General features: G+C 41.7%; 1 protein-coding gene and 1 long non-coding RNA gene across 2 annotated transcripts in view; one reads left to right on the top strand and one right to left on the bottom strand.

The window, feature by feature from the left end:
• Window positions 1-8,441, bottom strand: part of LOC133244095 (monocarboxylate transporter 1-like) — a 37,721-nt gene extending 29,280 nt beyond the window's left edge. Inside the window, exon 1 of the mRNA XM_061410796.1 lies at window positions 8,286-8,441. The gene's annotated coding sequence lies outside the window, so the exon portion shown is untranslated. The remainder of the gene's footprint in view (window positions 1-8,285) is intronic.
• A 189-nt stretch (window positions 8,442-8,630) lies between these two features.
• Window positions 8,631-25,490, top strand: part of LOC133244102 (uncharacterized) — a 78,362-nt gene continuing 61,502 nt past the window's right edge. The window contains exon 1 of the long non-coding RNA XR_009735307.1: window positions 8,631-8,729. This is a non-coding gene — a long non-coding RNA (uncharacterized LOC133244102). The remainder of the gene's footprint in view (window positions 8,730-25,490) is intronic.

Here is a 25,490-nt window from a genome sequence, read left to right as displayed (position 1 = left end):
TATCCTATTACATACTTTTTTTCTACTTAAACTAATACTGAATTTGTTTTTACAGTGTTTAGATTATGCCATAAAATCATCTGGTCTACATTTACCTAAACCTATTATCTAAATATTAAGTATTCTTCCATATTCTTCACTAGCCTGTGTCTTTAAACCCATCCTAGTTTGTGTCTGCATTAATTTTAATCAAATACAAATGCAAAGTACTTTCCTTTTAAAAGAATGGTCATCCTCAATATAAAAAAAGTACTTTATCTATTTTAGATCATCAATTAAAAACAAATACAAGATATATAAAATTCTCCTACGGAACTAGTTATCTCTAATAATATGCACACATGAACACAGATATCTAAGACTTATTTTGCAATCTCAATTAAACACATACACACACACACACACACACACACACACACACCCCACCCCGCCAAAGCAATTGTCACCACAAACAAGCCGGGGCCTGGGCAAATTTTTCAGACGCCTCCTGTTCCTTCAGGAAGACTTGAGACTTCTTCAACAATGTTCCTTAAGAAACTCTGGCCTTGCCCCAGACTTCCCCAGGACAGTCTGTCTAGAGAAAACATAATGGAGATATGACCAGGACCAGCAAGTTCCACTAGGCTAGGCCTGTTCTAAGAAGCTCAGACAGAGATTGCTTCAAGTCCTCTAAAGTGATTTGGCAAAACAGCCCTTCTAATATTTAGAGATCACCTTCTAATATTTAGAAGCTTCTACGTAGCTGCTAAAGCCCAGAAATTGATGAAATCAAATCAGAACATGAAGGCACCATTATTCTAGGGTCTGGTAACAATTACAGATCCATCTCCTTCAGAGATTTCCTATTATTTTGACTGTTCATCAGAATGAGTAAGATTATACCATGACATTATCAGAAATATAATTTTCCACCCACTCCCATTCATTGATGGAGACAAACAAGGATTAGTTAAAGTCCTCAAGTAAATATAGAATATGTTGTACATTTCCCCTGTGTGTTTGGTGAAAGGAAGGAAAAAAAAATCAGGCAAAATTCTTGGTTGATATAAAGTCCTAAATTATACAATTGTATTCTCTCTTAATCTCTTCGATTATAAAGTCCTAAATTATACAATTGTATCCTCTCAATCTCTTCGATTAAGTGTACAAGTGGCTCCCAAGTCTGTGGTATTCAATCGTTTTGCCGCCCCCCCACCTCAAAAAAAATCTGGAAACTGTAGTTCCTCACACTGACTACTAAAATGTGTTAAGTTTAATAGTTGCAAATATGTAGTTTCTGGCATATTGTACAGTGTGTTATTTGTGCATTAAATAGATTATTGTCAAAACCTTGGCACTTGAGCTCATTCAGTTTTTGGAAAATGGCCACCATATAACTGGCCAGTTCTCACTATCAGAAAAGGTGTGACCTCATTTGAATTTGAAAGGGAACAGAATATGCCACCCCAAAACATGCCATTTGGCATACTGTTTACTTTGAATTAATATTATTTAAGAAATAACTGGTATAAGAAGAACACTCTGATTTTCTGATTTGCTTTGCCCCCATGACAGCAGAACATAAGTCTCCCACTGGGAAAGTATACTCCCACTACTCCCACTTCTAACCCAGGAGGTTAGAAGGCATCCTTATTATCACAGATAGGGAGTTTAGGACTGACAAGGCTGAATAAACATATCTTGTTACTTCTTTACTGATTTGCCACCCAAGCCAATTTTGTCAATTCTTCACAAATGTATTGTTTCCTTGTCTAGAAGGTAAAAAGCTGCCTGCTTAGGTCACTTCTTTGAGTGTCATATTTTTATGGCTCGCATATGTATGAAATTGTTTTTCTGATGTTAATCTGTCTTACGTCAATTTAATTATTATTATTGTTTAATTATTAGACCAACCACAGAGCTTAGAAGCGAAGAAGGGAAAAGTTTTCTTTCCCTACAAATTCAAAGCAGTGAAAAACATTCCTGTTATAACCTATTCCTGTCTCCTTCCAAATTTCTCTCTCTGAGGCAATGCATTCTGGGTGTTTCTCTTTGTTGGGACTGTTTGCCAAACATTTTGATAGCGTGGAGCAGCACACCAAAGTAAGAACAGGGATGCGTGAGGTAGCCTTTCTTTTGTTAAGAAGGAGAAGGGAATAAACAAGGACCTACTGCACAGCAAGGGAACTATATCTTGTAATAACCTATAATGGAAAAGAATCTGAAAAAAGATACATATATATATATATAATATATATATGAATCACTTTGTTATATACTTGAAACACAACATCATAAAGCAACTATACTTCAAAAAAAGGATTTTTTTTTAAAGACAAAGATGAGATTTAAGTCCTGAGGCATCCACACATCTTACGAGAGCTCATTCTAAATTCCAGGTATATTTTGCAAACTGAGGATTTGCAAAATTCGTCCTTAAAACTATACCACCATGTGACAATGAGGATTACCTGTCCCAGACCATTGCACCTACCTTTGCTGAAGATAGGATAATAAAATATCCCCAAGATTTCTAAAATTTCCATTTGAGTTATAGAAGCTGTCGCATTTCAATTCAAAGGAAACAATCTGGGTTCTGAGGTTAAATAGAAATGCTCCATGGCATAAATTTTACAGATTTTTTTCTGAAGTAAGAGTTAAAACAAAAGGATTAAATGTTAATTAATCTCAGAATACTTATGCTTAAATTTACATACACACCCAATGATGGCAGAGCTGTTTGATACAGTAAGGTTCAGTTGGAACAGCTAATATAATACTTATGGAATCCAATTACACTTTGAGCTTAGTTGCCAGTTATGATTTCTCACAATTTTTTGTATTTATCTTATTTTTAATTTTTTTTTTTTTTTGGCCACATCTTGTGGCTTATAAGATCTCAGTTACCCAACCAGGGACTGAACCATGGCTATGGCAGTGAGAGCATCAAGTCCTTACCACTAAACAACCAGGGAATTCCCACAATTTGTTTTTTATTTTTTAATTTAAGATTTATTTTTGCTCCACTGGGTCTTCATTGTTGAGTGCTGTGGTGAGCGTGGGATACTCTCTAGTTGAGGGTGCAAGGATTTCTCATTGCAGTGGCTTCTCTTGTGGAACACCCACTCTAGAGCCAGGGCTTCAGTAGCTATGGCTCATGGGTTTAGTTGCCCTGTGGCATGTGGAATCTCCCCAGTCCATGGATTGAACCCATGTCCCCTGCACTGGCAGATGGGTTCTCAAGCAGAAAACCACCAGGGAAGCCCCTCAATTTGTTTTTTAATGGTTACAATTTTTGGTCACCAACAACTGTCTCATCAGTCTTAACAATAACGCTGCCTTGTATTAAAAAATTTATTCCACAGTGTCAAAAGTAAATTTAAAACTGCAAGTATCTTCAGGAAGAAAAAGATTCAGAGAGAAGAAGAAAGTGAATAAAATACAAGCAGTCAAAAGAAAATTTATGGATAAAAAAAATCAAAACCCCGACATCGACTCAACACAATTCTGCCAAATTACCAAATTCCTGTCTTTGTTATTTGAAATGTCTTATTTTGGCATGATTTCTTAAATACCAATTTTCTTCACATTTTAAAAAGGACATAAGAACCTGAAGTAATAGTGAAGAAAGGGAAGTTACAGACTGTGTTCTCTGAAGTCCTTTATACCATGCAGGAGAGTTTTGCTCAGTAGAATTCCAGATTATAATCTAGACTATCATATATAAATGTTATTTTCTGCAGCAATCCAAAATAGACTATTCAAAACCTAAATATACTATTTTTACTTACTAATATATGACTGATTTTGTCCCAGGGTTTGAGGCACAAAGGTATTGGTACTTTAAAATAACAAACAAACAAGAATGGAGTTAGGGTTATGGTCATCTGCATTACTCCTTTTGAATAGAAATGCTAGTACACCACTGCCAGTATCTACTACACACCCAATTCTTTGAGGCCGAGTTGGGAAAATAAATAATCATAAAGAAGACAGCAGAGAAATTTGTCTTTTCTTGAAAAAAAAAAAAAAGTATGAATGGCTCACAGAAATACTTAACATTATAACTAGCTTCATGATTTTCAATAGTTTTATAGTTCATAGTTAGTTTTATGTAACAGTATCTCATGTGCTTAGTTGTATCCTACTCTTTGGGACCCTTTGGACTGTGGCCGGCCAGGCTCCTCTGTCAATCAGATTTTTCAGGCAAGAATACTGGAGTGGGTTGCCATTTCCTCCTCCATGGAATCTTCCTGATCCAGGGACTGAACTCACACCTCCTGTGTCTCCTGCATTCTAGGCAGATTCTTAACCTGCTGAGACACTGGGAAAGCCCTAAAATATCTCATAGGTTTTTAAATTTTATTTATTTTTAATTACAGGAAAATTGCTTTACAATGTTGTGTTGGTTTCTGCCATATATCAACATGAATCAGCCATAGGTACATGTATGTCCCCTCCCTCTTGAACCTCCCTCCTACGTCTCACCCCATATCACCCCTCTAGGTTGTCACAGAGAACCAGATTTGAGCTCCCTATATCATGCAGCAAATTTCCACTGGCTATCTAATTTTACATTCTCACAGGTATTGATGTTGTTTTGTTGTTGTTTATTTGCTAAGTCTTGTCCATCTCTTTGTGACCCCAGGGACTGTAGCCCTCAAGGCTCCATGGGATTATCCAGCAAGAATACTGGAGTGGGTTGCCATTTCCTTCTCCACGGGATCTTCCTAATGCAGGATCAAACCCCTGTATCTGGCACTGACTGCGCTGGCAGACAGATTATTTACTGCTGAGCCACCAGGGATGACTAAAGACTAAAATTTTACCTCTACGATTTACTCATCTTTCTTAAAAGTTTTCATCTCAAATGCAAGACAACTGAATTTGTCTCTTTTTAGTTCTCTCCTGTATATGTAATTGTTTAATATCCATGACTGAGTCTGAACATCATTATAACTGTTACATCTGAGCTCATTACTTCAAAGAAGTAACAAAGTTGTTTTGTAAAGAAGCTGATAATCCACAAAAGACTAATAAATTAAGTATTGTTTGTCTAACATTACTTACACTAAGCACAGATAAATACTTATTGGCAAGGTTGTTTTAAAGGGCCTTTCTGGACACTAAAAACATATCAAAAGTGAAATTTTATTACCTCAAAATACTATTATAGGTTAAACTTAAGGGTCCTTAAATGTTGACAATGTAAGTCCTAGACTATTCTATCAGTAAAACAAAAAAATCACTTTATAATACACTTACAGTAATTTCAACAATCTATTTAACTTCCCTTAAAAAAAAAAAAGACATTAAATTGCTAATCTACTCCCCTTCCGGGCTGTTTTCTTTTTTTATAATTTATTTATTTATTTATTTTTTATTTATTTTATTTTATTTTATTTTTAAACTTTGCAATATTGTATTGGTTTTGCCATATATCAACATGAATCTGCCACAGGTATACATGTGTTCCCCATCCTGAACCCTCCTCCCTCCTCCCTCCCCATACCATCCCTCTGGGTTGTCCCAGTGCACCAGCCCCAAGCATTCAGTATCATGCATCGAACCTGGACTGGCGACTCGTTTCATATATGATATTATACGTATTTCAATGCCATTCTCCCTTATCATCCCACCCTCTCCTTCTCCCACAGAGTCCAAAAGACTGTTCTATACATCAGTGTCTCTTTTGCTGTCTCGTATACAGGGTTATTGTTACCATCTTTCTAAATTCCATATATATGCGTTAGTATACTGTATTGGTGTTTTTCTTCCTGGCTTACTTCACTCTGTATAATAGGCTCCAGTATCAGCATAGTGCAATCACAACAGAGTGAGGTCAAGGGGTGAATTCCTAATTTGCATCCCAAATCTGAGTCATCAGCCTCTAGAGGTGTTACTGGCAACTGGTATGACACCGGCCTATACATTTGAGTGAATTACTGAAGACAAGGTTTGGGACTAATTTAAATAACGTAACTGATGTTACTGGATCCACAAGAAGGGAGAATTCCATGGGTCATGGTAATTAGCTGAAAAATTGCGCAAGACACACTGTTCCATTTAACTATGCTTATGGGAATTTCAAAGACAGCTACTACCTTAGAAACTCACAAGAGTGGAGAGAAAGTAAAATAATACAAAATTAAAAATTCACATAAAAGGGAATTCCCAGGTGGTTCAGCGGTTAAGTATCCACCTTTCAATTCAGGAGACCTGGTTCCATCCCGGCTCTGAGAACTAAGAACCCCACATCGGGGAGGAGGGTGCAGCCGCGGGGAACTATGCCAAGTAGCCACAATTACTGAGCCTGCTCCAAGCAGAAAGATCCAGCCTTAGGCAACTAAGACCCAAGGCAGTCAAATAGATAATTTAAAGAAAAATCAGTAAAGATTCTCACATGGTGGTTTAGTCCCTTAGTCTTGTATGACTCTTTGCGACCCCACGGACTGTAGCCCGCCAGGCTCCTTTGTCCATGGGATTTCTCCAGGCAGGAATATTGGAGTGGGTAGCCATTTCCTCCTCCATGGGAATCTTCCCCACCCAGGTAGTAAACCCGGGTCTCCTGCACTGCAAGCGGATTCTTTATCGACTGAGCCACTAAGATTCCCATCAGTTCAGTTCAGTCGCTCAGTCATGTCCGACTCTTTGCGACCCCGTGAATCGCAGCACGCCAGGCCTCCCTGTCCATCACCAACTCCCGGAGTTCACCCAGACTCACATCCATCGAGTCAGTGATGCCATCCAGCCATCTCATCCTTCGTCATCCCCTTCTCCTTCTGCCCCCAATCCCTCCCAGCATCAGAGTCTTTTCCAATGAGTCAACTCTTTGCATGAGGTGGCCCAAGTACTGGAGTTTCAGCTTTAGCATCATTCCTTCCAAAGAAATCCCAGGGCTGATCTCCTTCAGAATGGACTGGTTGGATCTCCTTGCAGTCCAAGGGACTCTCAAGAGTCTTCTCCAACACCACAGTTCAAAAGCATCCATTCTTCGGCGCTCAGCCTTCTTCACAGTCCAACTCTCACATCCATACATGACCACAGGAAAAACCACAGCCTTGACTAGACGGACCTTTGTTGGCAAAGTAATGTCTCTGCTTTTGAATATGCTATCTAGGTTGGTCATAACTTTCCTTCCAAGGAGTAAGCGTCTTTTAATTTCATGGCTGCAGTCACCATCTGCAGTGATTTTGTGAATAAGGAGGGTTCCACCAGCCTGAGGACTGTCAGAGGGCAGGGGAGCTATTGCTAGGGTTCAGTTCAGTTCAGTTCAGTCGCTCAGTCGTGTCCGACTCTTTGCGACCCCATGAATCGAAGCACGCCAGGCCTCCCTGTCCATCACCAACTCTGGGAGTTCACTCAAACTCATGTCCATCGAGTCGGTGATGCCATTCAGCCATCTCATCCTCTGTCATCCCCTTCTCCTCCTGCCCCCAATCCCTCCCAGCATCATAGTCTTTTCCAATGAGTCAACTCTTTGCATGAGGTGGCCAAAGTACTGGAGTTTCAGCTTTAGCATCAGTCCTTTCAAAGAACACCCAGGGCTGATCTCCTTTAGAATGGACTGGTTGGATCTCTTTGCAGTCCAAGGGACTCTCAAGAGTCTTCTCCAACACCACAGTGCAAAAGCATCAATTCTTTGGCACTCAGCCTTCTTCACAGTCCAACTCTCACATCCATACATGACCACAGGAAAAACCATAGCCTTGACTAGATGGACCTTTGTTGGCAATGTAATGTCTCTGCTTTTGAATATTCTATCTAGGTTGGTCATAACTTTCCTTCCAAGGAGTAAGCGTCTTTTAATTTCATGGCTGCAGTCACTAAGCCATGCCAACAAGGTAATGTCATCAGAGTCGGACACGACTGAGCAACTGAACTAACTAGAAGAGTTTAAGGATTAGAACGTTACAGGTGGCAGGGCACGCCACGCCAGAAGAAAACCAACTCCTGCCCACCTACCCCTAGCTGAGGCACAACCCCACTCAGAGATGCTGCAGGCAAGAGATTAACCAACCCTAACAGATTTTACACCCTAGGTCACTCTACTCTTCCTGCCAAAGCATCCCCACGGGGGATGAAACGATTTCCCCCAGATCACCACCCCAGATCACTCGTCTCCCCTAGCGGGTAGCCAGGACAACAGCCTCTCGGTGATTCACAGGCGCTGCCACCAACTAAGCCCCTGGCGGACCGCTCCCATCCCCGTCCCGGAGACCAAGCTCTCCGCTCCCCAAGGCTCCCTCCCGCCCAGCCCAAGCCGCCAGGGCTCCCAGCTTGCAGCCAGCCATCACCCAACTAACCGAAGTCCGCGGCTCCCGGCGCCGCGTGTGCGTGAGCGTGGGCGGGACAGACCCGGATGGCGCTTGGCCGAGCTCACCTCCGCACCACGCGCTCAGCACGCAGCCGGAGTTCTCCAGAGTTCCGCACGCACCGGTTCTCAGCGGTGGAACCGGTGGGTGCCGCCGCCTTATACCCCGCCGCCGGGGCCGGAGCTGGCGCGCAGTGGGCGGAGTCGGCCCTCCCGGCCACCCCCCTCCCCCCCCATCCCACAGGCGCTAACTGCACTGTGGCGCCCTCCTGGCCGCGGGCGTCGGCTCCGGCCCCTCCAGGTGTTCCTCCGCCACCTCCAGGTCCCACCGGCACACTTGCGTGACGCCAGTGTCCGCCTCTCCCTGAGTCTCTGGAGGAGAAAGGGGGAAAGCCGCCAAGGACGGATGGGGCGTGCCCCCAGGGCCCTGATTCAGGTTTGAGGGGCGATGGTGCGGGGAGGAGCGGGGGACTGATGGAAGTGGGGGACCCGGCGGAGTTTGAATGGACACGGGTGTACCTTGAACCGCGGAAGAGGCCGAGAGCCAGAGGTTAGGAGGTGGGCTGTGACCTGGCCACTGGTGTTCAGTGACCTCAGGGAAGTCACTCAAAACCCTCAGGGCCTGTTTCCGCTCTTTAAAATGGCAACAGTAATATTGGAGACCTCATTTAGATTTTAATGGTCTTTGAGGGATGGTAGGTACATAGAGGTCGGGAAAGAAGAGCAAGTCAGAGGGTGGCAAGATTGGTCCAGAAGGGTAGGGGTGGGTGTGTGTGTGTGTGTGAGAAACATGGAGTAATGCAGAGGCCAAATTTCTGTGGACACAGTATTTAGGACATGATGTAATTATGGTTGGCAGTTTCGGGGTGGGGGGTGGTGTTGATTATATTACTAAGCACTTCACGTGAACCTTCATGACCCTGTGAAGTAGGTTCTGTTGACAGTTGACAGATAAAGAATCCAAGGCTCAGAGAGAAGCTGAGTAACTTTACAGAAGTCACTGACCTAGTAGTGGCCAACCTTTGAATTCAGACTTCAGAGGCCAATTTTCTCATAAGAGCCTTGGTTCTTAAGCAAGTCCGGATACCAAAGTGTATCTGTTAAAAGTTATATAATTTTTATTTAAGAAATACCAAAAAAGTATGTCGAAGGCCCTTGTCGTCAAAGAATTTAGAAATTCTTTGTGACTGCTGAGATACAAATCAGCCTACATTTGCTGAGCATTTGCTCATGCCGGGACCTGTCCTACTGCTCCTCTCTTGGTCTCTCTGTCTCTCTCTCAGTTCAGTTCAGTCGCTCAGTCGTGCCTGCCTCTTTGCGACCCCATGAATCGCAGCTCGCCAGGCCTCCCTGTCCATCACCAACTCCGGGAGTTCACCCAGACTCACATCCATTGAGTCAGTGATGCCATCCAGCCATCTCATCCTGTCATCCCCTTCTCCTCCTGCCCCCAATCCCTCCCAGCATCAGAGTCTTTTCCAATGAGTCAACTCTTCTCATGAGGTGGCCAAAGTACTGGAGTTTCAGCTTTAGCATCAGTCCTTCCAAAGAAATCCCAGGGCTGATTTCCTTCAGAATGGACTGGTTGGATCTCCTTGCAGTCCAAGGGACTCTCAAGAGGTCTTCTCCAACACCACAGTTCAAAAGCATCAATTCTTCGGCACTCAGCCTTCTTCACAGTCCAACTCTCACATCCATACATGACCACAGGAAAAACCATAGCCTTGACTAGACGAACCTTTGTTGGCAAAGTAATGTCTCTGCTTTTGAATATGCTATCTAGGTTGGTCATAACTTTTCTTCCAAGCAGTAAGCGTCTTTTAATCTCATGGCTGCATTCACCATCTGCAGTGATTTTGGAGCCCCCCAAAATAAAGTCTGACACTGTTTCCACTGTTTCCCCATCTATTTCCCATTAAGTGATGGGACCAGATGCCATGATCTTTGTCTTCTGAATGTTGAGCTGTAAGCCAACTTTTTCACTCTCCACTTTCACTTTCATCAAGAGGCTTTTAGTTCCTCTTCACTTTCTGCCTAAGGGTGGTGCCATCTGCATATCTGAGGTTATTGATATTTCTCCCGGCAATCTTGATTCCAGCTTGTGTTTCTTCCAGCCCAGCGTTTCTCATGATGTACTCTGCATAGAAGTTAAATAAGCAGGGTGACAATATACAGCCTTGACGTACTCCTTTTCCTATTTGGAACCAGTCTGTTGTTCCATGACCAGTTCTAACTGTTGCTTCCTGACCTGCATACAGATTTCTCAAGAGGCAGGTCAGGTGGTCTGGTATGCCCATCTCTTTCAGAATTTTCCACAGTTTATTGTGATCCACACAGTCAAAAGCTTTGGCATAGTCAATAAAGCAGAAATAGATGTTTTTCTGGAACTCTCTTGCTTTTTCCATGATCCAGCGGATGTTGGCAATTTGATATCTGGTTCTTCTGCCTTTTCTAAAACCAGCTTGAACATCAGGAAGTTCACGGTTCACATATTGCTGACGCCTGCCTTGGAGAATTTTGAGCATTACTTTACTAGTGTGTGAGATGAGTGCAATTGTGCGGTAGTTTGAGCATTCTTTGGCGTTGCTTTTCCAATTAATTCCTACAACAACTTTTGAGAGGAGACCTTATAGTTTGTTCTGCAAATGAATAATCTGAGACTGAGAAGTGGAGTTTGTGGGGTTAGGCTTTGTGCCCTCCCCTCACCCACTTTGCCTCTGTTCAAAGCAAAGTTTTCAGTAAGAATTCAATGCTAGTAGAAGACACTGCAGAATCTATGGTCAAGTACAGCTTATGAGCAGTAATTGTTTTTTATGTTCATAAATGCAGAGAAAGAAGGCACTTCATGTTACTGGAATGTCCAGGACTTAGATCAGCAATGCTTCAGAGTTGTTAGAGTGGAGGCAGCATTCGGGGTACGTGGTAGACAGATGAATTAGGAAGACAGTGGGAAGCTCTGGCTCAGGGTTGAATTTATAAGGGTCTGAACTACACAATGACAGTGTGAAGAGGTAGATAAGAGGTTCCCAGGAAACTTCTTGAAGGCTCATGAAGCAACAGTATGGTGAGTTCAGAATACAGACTCAGGAGGCAGACTACCTAGTTTTCAACAAAGTACCTTAAGGTTGCTAGGAGAATAAAATTAGGGTTGTGAAGCACTTGGAACAGAGGCTAGTATACAGCAAGTGCTCAATAAGTATTTTTAAAACATGAATAAATAGGAAATTAAGGAATAATTTCATTTACAACAGCATCCAAAAGAATCTCAGTCATGTCCAACTCTTTGCAACCCCATAGGCTGTAGCCTGCCAGGCTCCTCTCTCCATGGAATTCTCCAGGCAAGAGTACTGGAGTGGGTTGCCAGTCTTTTCTCCAGGGGATCTTCTCGACCCAAGGATAGAACCCTGGCCTCCTGCATTGCAGGCAGATTCTTTACCATCAGAGTCCTCAGGGAAGCCCCAAAACACCTAGGGAGTTGCCTAAACTCTTTGCAACCTCTTTAGTTAAAACACTTAGGGATAGATTTAACTAAGGAGGTTGTAAACAGTTTAGGCAACTCTACTGCCCTATTTCAGATACCATCTGCAAGGTTGGGAGTCTCCAGGGCCGCCCTGACTTCAGGCCATCTGGCCACAAATTCAAGTATTCTCATAACCTTGCTTAGACTCAATAATTTGCTACAAAGATTGGCAGAACACACTGAAAGCTATTATATACACAGTCACATTGATTACAGAGAACGGATACATTGAATTGAGGCAGCAGTAGGGCAGCATCTGGGAGGGGTCCAAACTGGAAGTTCTGGTTGTCCTCTCCAGGTGGGGTCCTGAGTGGAGTTGTCTCCTCTCATATATGATGTGTGAAGTGCTCTAAGAATATTGCCAATCACAAATGCTCACTGGTGTCCAGTGCTTGATGAGGCTTCTTTACTTGGGGAGAATTATTGTCCATGTGATTGAACTAAAATCTCTAGCCACCTGCTTCCCTGAAGTTTGGGCTGTTATCTTGTGACACTCAGTCTTAACTTTCCAGTCACATTGTTGGCTTTTCTAACGTTGTCAGCTGTACCCTGAGTCATTTCATTAGCCTGAACTATGAAGGGGCCCACCCTGAGACACCTTATTAGCATAAAACTATGAAAGTTGGTCTGAGGGACTCCACTATGAATTATACTCCTGTCTCTTGGGAAATTGCAGGGGTGTGGAGGTCATCTCCCTGGAGCTGGGGCAGAGGCCAGACCTCCCTTTAGGAGGCCAGATTCCTTACTACACAAAAGTGAAAGACTTGCACACTAAAAACTATTAAATATTGCTGAAATATACTAAAGAATACCTAAATAAGTGGAAAGACGTCCATGTTCATGTATTGGAAGACAAGATTGTTAAGATGGCAATACTACCCAGCTTGCTGTACAGATTCAATGCAATTCTGATTAAAATGCCAATAGCCCTTTTTGCAAACGTGGAAAATACATATGGAATTGCACAGGACCTTGAATATTTAAAATATTTAAGAAGAACAAAGTTAGCGGACTCACATTTCCTTATTATAAAACTTATTACAAAGCTACAGAGATCAAAACATTGTGGTGTTGGCATAAGGATAGATAGACAAGAGAATAGAATTAAAAGTCAGAAATAGACTTATAAATCTATGGCAAATTAATTTTTTTCTGACCATTCAATGGGAAAAGGAAAGTCTCTTCAACACGTGGTTCTGGGACAACTGAATATCTATATGCAAAAGAATGAAGTTGCACCCCTACCTTATGCAATATACAAAAATTAAAAATGGATTAACTGATAACCTAAATATAAGAACTAAATTATAGAACTCTTAGAAGAAAAATATGCATGGTAAATCTTAATGACCTTGCATTTGGCAATAAATTCTTAGATATAATACCAAAAGAAGAGTAAAGAAGAAAAAGATAAATTGGGTTTGATCAAAATTAGAAGTCTTTGTGCATCAAAGGGCATTATCAAGAAAGTGAAAAGACAACCTATAGAATGGGAGAAAATATTTGCAAATTAGGGTCTAATGTCCAGAATACATAAATAACTCGTACAACTCAACAACAAAAAGACAACCCAATTAAAAAATGAGCAAAGGACTTGAATAGGTGTTTTCCAAAAAAAATGTGTTAGTGACCAACAAGCACATGACAAGATACTCAACATGGAGAACAGTGTGGAGATTCCTTAAAAAACTGGAAATAGAACTGCCTTATGACCCAGCAATCCCACTGCTGGGCATACACACGGAGGAAACCAGAATTGAAAGAGACACATGTACCCCAGTGTTCATCACAGAGCTGTTTATAATAGCCAGGACATGGAAGCAACCTAGATGTCCATCAGCAGATGAATGGATAAGAAAGCTGTGGTACATATACACAACGGAGTATTACTCAGCCATTAAAAAGAATACATTTGAATCAGTTCTAATGAGGTAGATGAAACTGGAGCCTATTATACAGAGTGAAGTAAGCCAGAAAGAAAAACACCAATACAGTATACTAACGCATATATATGGAATTTAGAAAGATGGTAACAATAACCTGTGTACGAGACAGCAAAAGAGACACTGATGTATAGAACAGTCTTTTGGACTGTGTGGGAGAGGGAGAGGGTGGGATGATTTGGGAGAATGGCGTTGAAACATGTATAATATCATATATGAAATGAGTCGCCAGTCCAGGTTTGATGCACGATACTGGATGCTTGGGGCTGGTGCACTGGGACAACCCAGAGGGATGGTACGGGGAGGGAGGAGGGAAGAGGGTTCAGGATGGGGAACACATGTATGCCTGTGGCAGATTCATGTTGATATATGGCAAAACCAGTACAATATTGTAAAGTTAAAAAATAAAGAAAAAAAGATACTCAACATTATTAGTCATTAGAGAAATGTAAGTTGGAACCACAAGATGCCAGTCTGTACCAACTAGGATGGTTATAATAATAATTTTTTAAGGAAAATAAGAATTGGCAAGAATGTGGAGAAATCTGAAAATTTGTACATTGCTCATAGGGTATAGCCACTGTGAAACAGTTTGGCAGTTCCTCAGAAGTTAAACATAATATAACCACATGACCCAGCAATTCTACTTCTAAGTATATACCCAAAGAATTAAAAGCAGGTATTCAAACACATTTTCTGTGACCAGTGCATTCTCTTGGCAGAATTCAGTTAGCTTTTGCCCTGCTTCTTTTGGTTCTCCAAGGCCAAACTTGCCTGTTACTCCAGGTATCTCTTGACTTCCTACTTTTGCATCTACAAAAAAGTTCTTAATGAACCAGGTTACTACGACGGTGTGGTCAGTCACCCAGAGCCAGACATTCTGGAGAGCAAAGTCAAGTGGGCCTTAGGAAGCACTGCTGTTAATAAAGCTAGTGGATGCAATGGAATTCCCGTAGAACTGTTCAAAACCCTAGAGGATGATGCCATCAAGGTGTTGCATTCAATATGTCAGCAAATCTGGAAGACCCAGTAGTGGCTACAGGACTGAAAAAGGTCAATCCTCATTCCAATTCCCAAGAAGGAAGTACTAAAGAATGTGCTAACGATCGGACAGTTGCATTCATCTCCCATGCTAGTACCTGGAGGAGGACATGGCAACCCACTCCAGTGTTCTGGCCTGGAGAATCCCCATGAACAGAGGAGCCTGGCGGGCTACAGTCCATGGGGTCTCAGAGTCGGACACAACTGAGCATCTAAGCACAGCACCCATGCTAGTAAGGTCGTGCTTAAAATTTTTTGCATGCTAGGCTTCAGCATTATGCAAACCAAGAACTTCCTGATGTCCAAGCTGGGTTTAGAAAAAGAAGAGGAACCAGAGATCAAATTGCCAACATTTGCTGGATCATAGAGAAAGCTAGAGAATTCCAGAAAAACATCTACCTCTGTTTCATTGACTGCACTAAAGCCTTTGTGTGGATCACAATAAACTGTGAAAAACTCTTAAAGAGATGGGAATACCAGACCATCTTACCTGTCTCCTGAGAAACCTGTATGGTGGTCAAGAAGCAATAGTTAGAACCCTGTATGGAACAACTGATTGGTTCAAGACTGAGAAAGGAGTACGACAGGGCTGTCTGCTGCCACCCTGTTTGTTTAACCTATACAGTGAGCACATCATGAGAAATGCCAGGCTGGATGAGTTACAAGCTGGAATCAAGATACGCGGGAGAAACGTCAACAGCCTCAGATATGGGGATGATACCAGTCTAATGGCAGAAATTGAAGAGGCACTAAAGAAGCCTCTTAATAAATATGAAGGAGGAGAGTGAAAGAGCCGGCTTAAAACTAAATATTAAAAAAACTAAGATCATGGCATTCTGCCATGGAAAACTAGAACAGACAGCTTTAATGTGTATACTTCAGGTCCCACAAAACAACTTGTATCTTCTCATAAACAGTGAATATTTCATGAAGAGTAAGGCTTTGGAGTGGGAAGAAGTGAAGTCACTCAGTTGTGTCCAACTCTTTGCGACCCCATGGACTGTAGCCTACCAGGCTTCTCCGTCCATGGGATTCTCCAGGCAAGAATACTGGAGAGGGTTATCATTTCCTTCTCCAGGGGATCTTCCCAACCCTGGGATTGAACCTGGGTCTCCAGCATTAGAGGCAGACGCTTTAACCTCTGAGCCACCAGGGAAGCCTTGATGGCTCTTTTTCTGCAGGCAATTCTCTGAACTCTTCTAGGCTTCAGTTTCCTCACCAGGTACATTGGAGATAATACCTACAAACCTAATTTGTTGTGAGAATCAAAAGAGAAAATAATAAGTGAAAGTGGGAAAGTACTCTGAGAATGATTTTTTATCATGTTTTTATAAATTATCAGTTGTTGTTTAATTGCTAAGTCATGTCTAATTCTTGCAACCCCATGGACTGTATAGCCCACTGGACTCCTCTGTCCTTGGGATTTTCCAGGCAAGAATACTGGAATGGGTTGCTGTTTCCTTCTCCATTGTATCTTCCTGATGCCAAAGGTCAAACCCATGTCTCCTGCATTGGCAGACTTATTCTTTACCACTGAGCCACCAGGGAAGACCAAATTATCAGTAAAGGGTGCTTAAGTGAAACTGAAAGTCGCTTAGTAATATCTGACTCTTTGCAATCACATGGACTGTACAGTTCATGGAATTCTCTAGGCCAGAATACTGGAGTGGATAGCCTTTCCCTTCAGAGTATCTTCCCCACCCAGGGATCGAGCCCAGGTCTCCTGTATTGCATGTGGATTCTTTACCAGCTGAGCCACAGGGAAGCCGAAAAGGGTGCTTAAGGGGGAAAGAAAATTCAGAAATAAAGAAGGTGGGAAGAGGAAACAGTTTGAGTGAACTGGAGAAAACGATAAAATAAAGCAGGTGTAATTCTTACTCTTTTTCCAGATGTCATTCTTATTTTAAGACAGTATAAGATAGGAATTTCAGGGTTGACAGTCAGTTCAGTCACTCAGTTGTGTCTCTTTGCAACCCCACGGACTGCAATATGCCAGGCTTCCCTGTCTAGCACTAACTCCCAGAGCTTGCTCAAACTCATGTCCATTAAGTCAGTGATGCCATCCAACCATCTCATCCTCTGTTGTCCCCTTCTCCTCTTGCCCTCAGTTTTTCCCAGCATCAGGGTCTTTTTCAGTGAGTCAGTTCTTCAAATCAGGTGGCCAAATTATTGGAGCTTCAGCTTCATCATCAGTCCTTCCAATGAATATTCAGGACTGATTTCCTTTAGGATGAACTGGTTTGACCTTGCAGTCCAAGGGACTCAGGAGTCTTCTCCAACACCACAGTTCAAAAGCATCAGTTCTTTGGCACTCAGCTTTCTTTATGGTCTAAATCTCACTTCCATACATGGGACTACTGGACACCATAGCTTTGAATATACTGACCTTTGTTGGTAAAGTAATGTCTCTGTTTTTTAATATGCTGTCTAGGTTTGTCATAGCTTTTCTTCCAAGGAGCAAGCATCTTTTAATTTCATGGCCTCAGTCACCATCTGCAGATGCTTGGAGATCTTGTACCTAACCTCCCACATTATGCAGATGTGGAAGCTGAAAGCAGAGACTGGAACAGTTTCCTCAAACCTCAGCTAGTGAATGGTTTGACCGCATGAATAGACAGACTTCCTGGACTTTACTGTCTGAAGCGTGATCTTGAAGATAAAAGGTATTTCTGCACAAGTATCTTTACTGCACACCAACACAAGAGAAGACTCTACACATGGACATCACCAGATGGTCAACACCAAAATCAGATTGATTATATTCTTTGCAGCCAAAGATGGAGAAGCTCTATACAGTCAGCAAAAACAAGACCAGGAGCTGACTGTGGCTCAGATCATGAACTCCTTATTGCCAAATTCAGACTTAAATTGAAGAAAGTAGGGAAAACCACTAGAACATTCAGGTATGACCTAAATCAAATCCCTTATGATTATACAGTAGAAGTGAGACTTAAGGGCCTAGATCTGATAGATAGAGTACCTGATGAACTATGGAATGAGGTTCGTGACATTGAACAGGAGACAGGAATCAAGACCATCCCCATGGAAAAGAAATGCAAAAAAGCAAAATGGCTGTCTGGGGAGGCCTTACAAATAGCTGTGAAAAGAAGAGAAGTGAAAAGCAAAGAAGAAAAGGAAAGATATAAGCATCTGAATTCAGAGTTCCAAAGAATATCAAGAAAAGATAAGAAAGCCTTCTTCAGCAATCAGTGCAAAGAAATAGAGGAAAACAACAGAATGGGAAAGACTAGAGATCTCGTCAAGAAAATTAGAAATACCAAGGGAACATTTCGTGCAAAGATGGGCTTGATAAAGGACAGAAATGGTATGGACCTAACAGAAGCAGAAGATATTAAGAATAGATGGCAAGAATACACAGAAGAACTGTACAAAAAAGATCTTCATGACCAAGAGAATCACGATGGTGTGATCACTGACCTAGAGCCAGACATCCTGGAATGTGAAGTCAAGTGGGCCTTAGAAAGCATCACTATGAACAAAGCTAGTTGAGGTGATGAAATTCCAGTTGAGCTATTTCAAATCCTGAAAGATGATGCTGTGAAAGTGCTGCACTTAATATGCCAGCAAATTTGGAAAACTCAGCAGTGGCCACAGGACTGGAAAAGGTCAGTTTTCATTCCAATCCCAAAGAAAGGCAATGCCAAAGAATGCTCAAACTACTGCACAATTGCACTCATCTCATATGCTAGTAAAGTAATGCTCAAAATTCTCCAAGCCAGGCTTCAGCAATATGTGAACCGTGAACTTCCTGATGTTCAAGCTGGTTTTAGAAAAGGCAGAGGAACCAGAGATTAAATTGCCAACATCTGCTGGATCATGGAAAAAGCAAGAGAGTTCCAGAAAAATACCTATTTCTGCTTTATTGACTATGCCAAAGCCTTTGACTGTACGGATCACAATAAACCGTGGAAAATTATGAAAGAGATGGGAATACCAGACCACCCAACCTGCCTCTTGAGAAATCTGTATGCAGGTCAGGAAGCAACAGTTAGAACTGGACATGGAACAACAGACTGGTTCCAAATAGGAAAAGGAGTACGTCAAGGCTGTATATTGTCACCCTGCTTATTTAACTTCTATGCAGAGTACATCATGAGAAACGCTGGACTGGAAGACACACAAGCTGGAATTAAGATTGCGGGGAGAAATATCAATAACCTCACTTATGCAGATGACACCACCCTTATGGCAGAAAGTGAAGAGGAACTAAAAAGTTTCTTGATGAAAGTGAAAGTGGAAAGTGAAAAAGTTGACTTAAAGCTCAACATTCAGAAAACGAAGATCATAGTATCCGGTCCCATCACTTCATGGGAAATAGATGGGGAAACAGTGTCAGACTTTATTTTGGGGGCTCCAAAATCACTGCAGATGGTGAATGCAGCCATGAAATTAAAAGACGCTTACTCCTTGGAAGGAAAGTTATGACCAACCTAGATAGCATATTCGAAAGCAGAGACATTACTTTGCCAACAAAGGTCCGTCTAGTCAAGGCTGTAGTTTTTCCAGTGGTCATGTATGGATGTGAGAGTTGGACTGTGAAGAAGGCTGAGCGCCAAAGAATTGATGCTTTTGAACTGTGGTGTTGGAGAAGACTCTTGAGAGTCCCTTGGACTGCAAGGAGATCCAACCAGTCCATTCTGAAGGAGATCAGCCCTGGGATTTCTTTGGAAGGAATGATGCTGAAGCTGAAACTCCAGTACTTTGGCCACCTCATGTGAAGAGTTGACTCATTGGAAAAGACTCTGATGCTGGAGGTATTGGGGGCAGGAGGAGAAGGGGATGACAGAGGATGAGATGGCTGGATGGCATCACTGACTTGATGGACGTGAGTCTGAGTGAACTCTGCGAGTGGGATGGACAGGGAGGCCTGGCGTGCTGCGATTCATGGGGTCGCAGAGGCGGACACGACTGAGCGACTGAACTGACTGAGAGGGGATACAGTGCCCTCTAGTGGCTTTTTATTTTATTGTACAAATCCCCATTCACATTTCTGCAGAAAAGAACGGAGATGATGCAAGGTAAGGCAGAGGAACCAGAGATGAAATTGCCAACATCCACTGGATCATACAAAAAGCAAGAGATTTCCAGAAAAACATCTACTTTTGCTTTATTTACTACGCCAAAGTCTTTGACTGTGTGGATCACAACAAACTGGAAAATTCTTCAAGAGATGGTAATACCAGACCACCTGACCTGCCTCTTGAGAAATCTGTATGCAGGTCAAGAGGTAACAGTTAGAACTGGACATGTAACAGCACACTGGTTCCAAATCAGGACAGGAGTACATCAAGGCTGTATATTGTCTCCCTGCTTATTTAACTTATATGCAGAGTACATCATGCGAAATGCCAGGCTGGATGAAGCACAAGCTGGAATCAGGATTGCTGGGAGAAATATCATTAACCTCAGATATGCAGATGACACCACCCTTATGGCAGAAAGCGAAGGAAAACTAAAGAGCCTCTTGATGAAAGCAAAAGGAGAGTGAAAAAGTTGGCTTAAAACTCAACATTCCAAATACTGAGATCACAGCATCTGGTCCCATCACTTCATGGCAAATAGATGGGGAAACAGTGGAAACAGTAATAGGCTTTATTTTGGGGGGCTCCAAAATCAGTGCATATGGTGATGGCAGCCATGAAATTAAAGACTCTTGCTCCTTGGAAGAAAAGCTGTGACAAACCTAGACAGCATTTTAAAAAGCAGAGATACTACTTTACCAACAAAGGTCTGTATAGTCAAAGGTATGGTTTGTCCAGTAGTCATGTATGGATGTGAGATTTAGACCATAAAGAAAGCTGAGTGCTGAAGAATTGATGCTTTTGAACTGTGGTGTTGGAGAAGATTCTTGAGAGCCCCTTGGACTGCAAGGAGATCAAACCAGTCAATCCTAAAGGAAGTCAGTCCTGAATATTCATTGGAAGGACTGATGATGAAGCTTAAGCTCCAGTACTTTGGCCATCTGATTCAAAGAACTGACTCATTGGAAAAGACCCTGATGCTGGGAAAGATTGAAGGCGGGAGGAGAAGGGGATGACAGAGGATAAGAGGGTTGGATGGCATCACCGACATGATGGACATGAGTTTGAGTAAGCTCTGGGAGTTGATGATGGACAGAGAGGCCTGACATGCTGCAGTCCATGGGGTCACAAACAATCGGACATGACTGAGCAAGTAAACTGAACTGAACTGAAGCTGCCTTAGAAACGTCCCTTATAGTTATTTTTAAAGTCAGAAAGATTTCAAGAAATTTTTTTTCCGCTTTATTTATTTTTTAATTGAAAGATAATTGCTTTACAGAATGTTTTTGTTTTCTGTTAGACATCAACAAGAATCTGCCATAGGTACACCCGTGTCCCCTCCCTCTCAAACCTCCCTCCCATCTCCCTCCCCATCCCACCCTTCTAGATTGTCACAGAGCCCCATTTTGATTCCCTGTGTCATACAGCAAATTCCCATTGGCTACCTATTTTATATATGGTAATGTAAGTTTCCATGTTACTCTCTCCATCACATCTCACCCTCTCCCTTCTCCGCTCCTCCTGTGTCCATAGGTCTCAAGCAAGTTTTTTTTTTTTTTAATATATAATTTCATTTGTATTTTATTTTTGGCTTGCTGGGTCTTCGTTGCTGCACAGGCTTTTCTTCAGTTGCAGTGAGCATGAGCTGCTCTCTAGTTGCAGTGCGCAGGCTTCGCACCGCAGCGGCTTCTCTTGTTGTGGAGCACAGGCTCTAGGCCTGTGGGCTTTAGCAGTTGCGGCTCCCGGGCTCCTAGAGCACAGGCTCAATAGCTGTGGAGCATGGGCTTAGTTGCTCTGAGGCATGTGGGATCTTCTTGGACCAGGGATCCAACTCGTGTAGCCATCAGGGAAGCCCTCAAGCAAGGTTTTTGGTTTTTGGTTTTTTTTGGTTGCACTGCGTCTTTGTTGCTGCACACAGGCTAGTTGCAATGAGCAGAGGCTGCTCTCTAGTTGCAGTGCGCAGGCTTCTCACTGCAGCGGCTTCTCTTGGTGTGGAGCAGCTACGGTGTGTGGGCTCAGAAGTTGCAGCGCTCAGGCTTAATTGCCCTGAGGCCTGTGGGATCTTCCCAAACCAGGGATCGAACCCGTGTCCCCTGCATTGGCAGGTAGATTCTTAACCACTGGACCATCAGGGAAGTCCAAGCAAGTTTTAACTTGAGAAATTAGGGGCTAGGATGAGAAATACCATTAAAGGAAAGGGGTAGAGGATTTAAGTGCAAAATCAGAAATGGTGGCTCAAATGGTAAAGAATCTGACTGCAATGCAGATTCTATCCCTGGGAAGATCCCCTGGAGAAGAGAATGGCCACCCATTCCAGTATTCTTGTCTGCAGAATTCCATGGACAGAGGAGCCTGGCAGGTTACAGTCCGTGGGGTCGCAAAGAGTCAGACACGACTGAGTAACTAATACCTAATGGTGAATACATTGCTCAAATATTTTATCTGGAAAATACAGAAAATAAATTTGTGTTGTGTTTTCACTGACAAACTCAGTGAAATAAAAAAGGTTCATTTATTGTTTTATTGACATATAATCCTTATAACATAAAATCCATCATTTTAAAGAATACATTTAAGTGATTTTTAGTGTATTCACCACGTTGTGCAATCATTACCACTATCTAATTGCAGAATATTTTCATCTCTCCCCACATCCCCACAACCCCCAAACAAATTAGCAGTTAATTCCAATTCCCCCCTTCTCTGGGTTTCCAAGGTGACTCAGTGGTAAAGAATCCACCTGCCAATGCAGGAGATGCAGGCAAGAGAGGCAGATTCAATCCCTGGGTTGGGAAGATCTCCTGGAGGAGGAAATGGCAACCCACTCCAGTATTCTTGCTTGGAAAAATCCCATGGACAGAGGAGCCTAGTGGGCTACAGTCCATGGGATCGCAAAGAGTTGGACATGACTGAGCAGCTGAGCACACACTCACCCTTTCTCCCATCCCTTGGCAACTGCTAATGTACTTTCTGTTTATGTATTTGTCTGTTGTAGATATTCGATATAAGTGGAATCATACAGTATGTGAACTTTTGTGTCTGGTTTCTTTCACTCAGCATGTTCAGTTTTCACCCATGTTATTTTTTTTTTTTAATTTTCAAATATTTATTAAAATTCCAAGCATCCAGCATTGTGCATTGAACCTGGACTGGCATCTCGTTTCATACATGACATTTCACATGTTTCAATGCCATTCTCCCAAATCTTCCCACCCTCTCCCTCTCCCACAGAGTCCATAAGCCTGTTCTATACATCAGTGTCTCTTTTGCTGTCTCGTATACAGGGTTATCGTTACCATCTTTCTAAATTCCATATATATGCGTTAGTATACTGTATTGGTGTTTGTCCTTCTGGCTTACTTCACTCTGTATAATAGGCTCCAGTTTCATCCACCTCATTAGAACTGATTCAAATGTATTCTTTTTAATGGCTGAGTAATACTCCATTGTGTATATGTACCACAGCTTTCTTTATCCATTCATCTGCTGATGGACATCTAGGTTGTTTCCATGTCCTGGCTATTATAAACAGTGCTGCAATGAACATTGGGGTACACGTGTCTCTTTCCCTTCTGGTTTCCTCAGTGTGTATGCCCAGCAGTGGGATTGCTGGATCATAAGGCAGTTCTATTTCCAGTTTTTTAAGGAATCTCCACACTGTTCTCCATAGTGGCTGTACTAGTTTGCATTCCCACCAACAGTGTAAGAGGGTTCCCTTTTCTCCACACCCTCTCCAGCATTTATTATTTGTAGACTTTTGGATCGCAGCCATTCTGACTGGTGTGAAATGGTATCTCATAGTGGTTTTGATTTGCATTTCTCTGATAATGAGTGATGTTGAGCATCTTTTCATGTGTTTGTTAGCCATCTGTATGTCTTCTTTGGAGAAATGTCTATTTAGATCTTTGGCCCATTTTTTGATTGGGTCATTTATTTTTCTAGAGTTGAGCTGTAGGAGTTGCTTGTATATTTTTGAGATTAGTTGTTTGTCGGTTGCTTCATTTGCTATTATTTTCTCCCATTCTGAAGGCTGTCTTTTCACCTTGCTAATAGTTTCCTTTGATGTACAGAAGCTTTTAAGTTTAATTAGGCCCCATTTGTTTATTTTTGCTTTTATTTCCAATATTCTGGGAGGTGGGTCATAGAGGATCCTGCTGTGATGTATGTCAGAGAGTGCTTTGCCTATGTTCTCCTCTAGGAGTTTTATAGTTTCTGGTCTTACATTGAGATCTTTAATCCATTTTGAGTTTATTTTTGTATATGGTGTTAGAAAGTGTTCTAGTTTCATTCTTTTACAAGTGGTTGACCAGATTTCCCAGCACCACTTGTTAAAGAGATTGTCTTTAATCCATTGTATATTCTTGCCTCCTTTGTCAAAGATAAGGTGTCCATATGTGCGTGGATTTATCTCTGGGCTTTCTATTTTGTTCCATTGATCTATATTTCTGTCTTTGTGCCAGTACCATACTGTCTTGATAACTGTGGCTTTGTAGTAGAGGCTGAAGTCAGGTAGGTTGATTCCTCCAGTTCCATTTTTCTTTCTCAAGATCACTTTGGCTATTCGAGGTTTTTTGTATTTCCATACAAATTGTGAAATTATTTGTTCTAGCTCTGTGAAGAATACTGTTGGTAGCTTGATAGGGATTGCATTGAATCTATAAATTGCTTTGGATAGTATACTCATTTTCAGTATATTGATTCTTCCAATCCATGAACATGGTATATTTCTCCATCTATTAGTGTCCTCTTTGATTTCTTTCACCAGTGTTTTATAGTTTTCTATATATAGGTCTTTAGTTTCTTTAGGTAGATATATTCCTAAGTATTTTATTCTTTTCGTTGCAATGGTGAATGGAATTGTTTCCTTAATTTCTCTTTCTGTTTTCTCATTATTAGTGTATAGGAATGCAAGGGATTTCTGTGTGTTGATTTTATATCCTGCAACTTTACTATAATCATTGATTAGTTCTAGTAATTTTCTGGTGGAGTCTTTAGGGTTTTCTATGTAGAGGATCATGTCATCTGCAAATAGTGAGAGTTTTACTTCTTCTTTTCCAATTTGGATTCCTTTTATTTCTTTTTCTGCTCTGATTGCTGTGGCCAAAACTTCCAAAACTATGTTGAATAGTAATGGTGAAAGTGGGCACCCTTGTCTTGTTCCTGACTTTAGAGGAAATGCTTTCAATTTTTCACCATTGAGGATAATGTTTGCTGTGGGTTTGTCATATATAGCTTTTATTATGTTGAGGTATGTTCCTTCTATTCCTGCTTTCTGGAGAGTTTTTATCATAAATGGGTGTTGAATTTTGTCAAAGGCTTTCTCTGCATCTATTGAGATAATCATATGGTTTTTGTTTTTCAATTTGTTAATGTGGTGTATTACATTGATTGATTTGCGGGTATTGAAGAATCCTTGCATCCCTGGGATAAAGCCCACTTGGTCATGGTGTATGATCTTTTTAATGTGTTGTTGGATTCTGATTGCTAGAATTTTGTTTAGGATTTTTGCATCTATGTTCATCAGTGATATTGGCCTGTAGTTTTCTTTTTTTGTGGGATCTTTGTCAGGTTTTGGTATTAGGGTGATGGTGGCCTCATAGAATGAGTTTGGAAGTTTACCTTCCTCTGCAATTTTCTGGAAGAGTTTGAGC

The sequence above is a fragment of the Bos javanicus genome, chromosome 3, assembly GCF_032452875.1.
Source record: "Bos javanicus breed banteng chromosome 3, ARS-OSU_banteng_1.0, whole genome shotgun sequence".
NCBI classification, from domain to species: Eukaryota; Metazoa; Chordata; class Mammalia; order Artiodactyla; family Bovidae; genus Bos; species Bos javanicus.
Note: the sequence above shows the minus strand (reverse complement) of the source record. Positions and strands in the feature narration are given on the sequence as shown.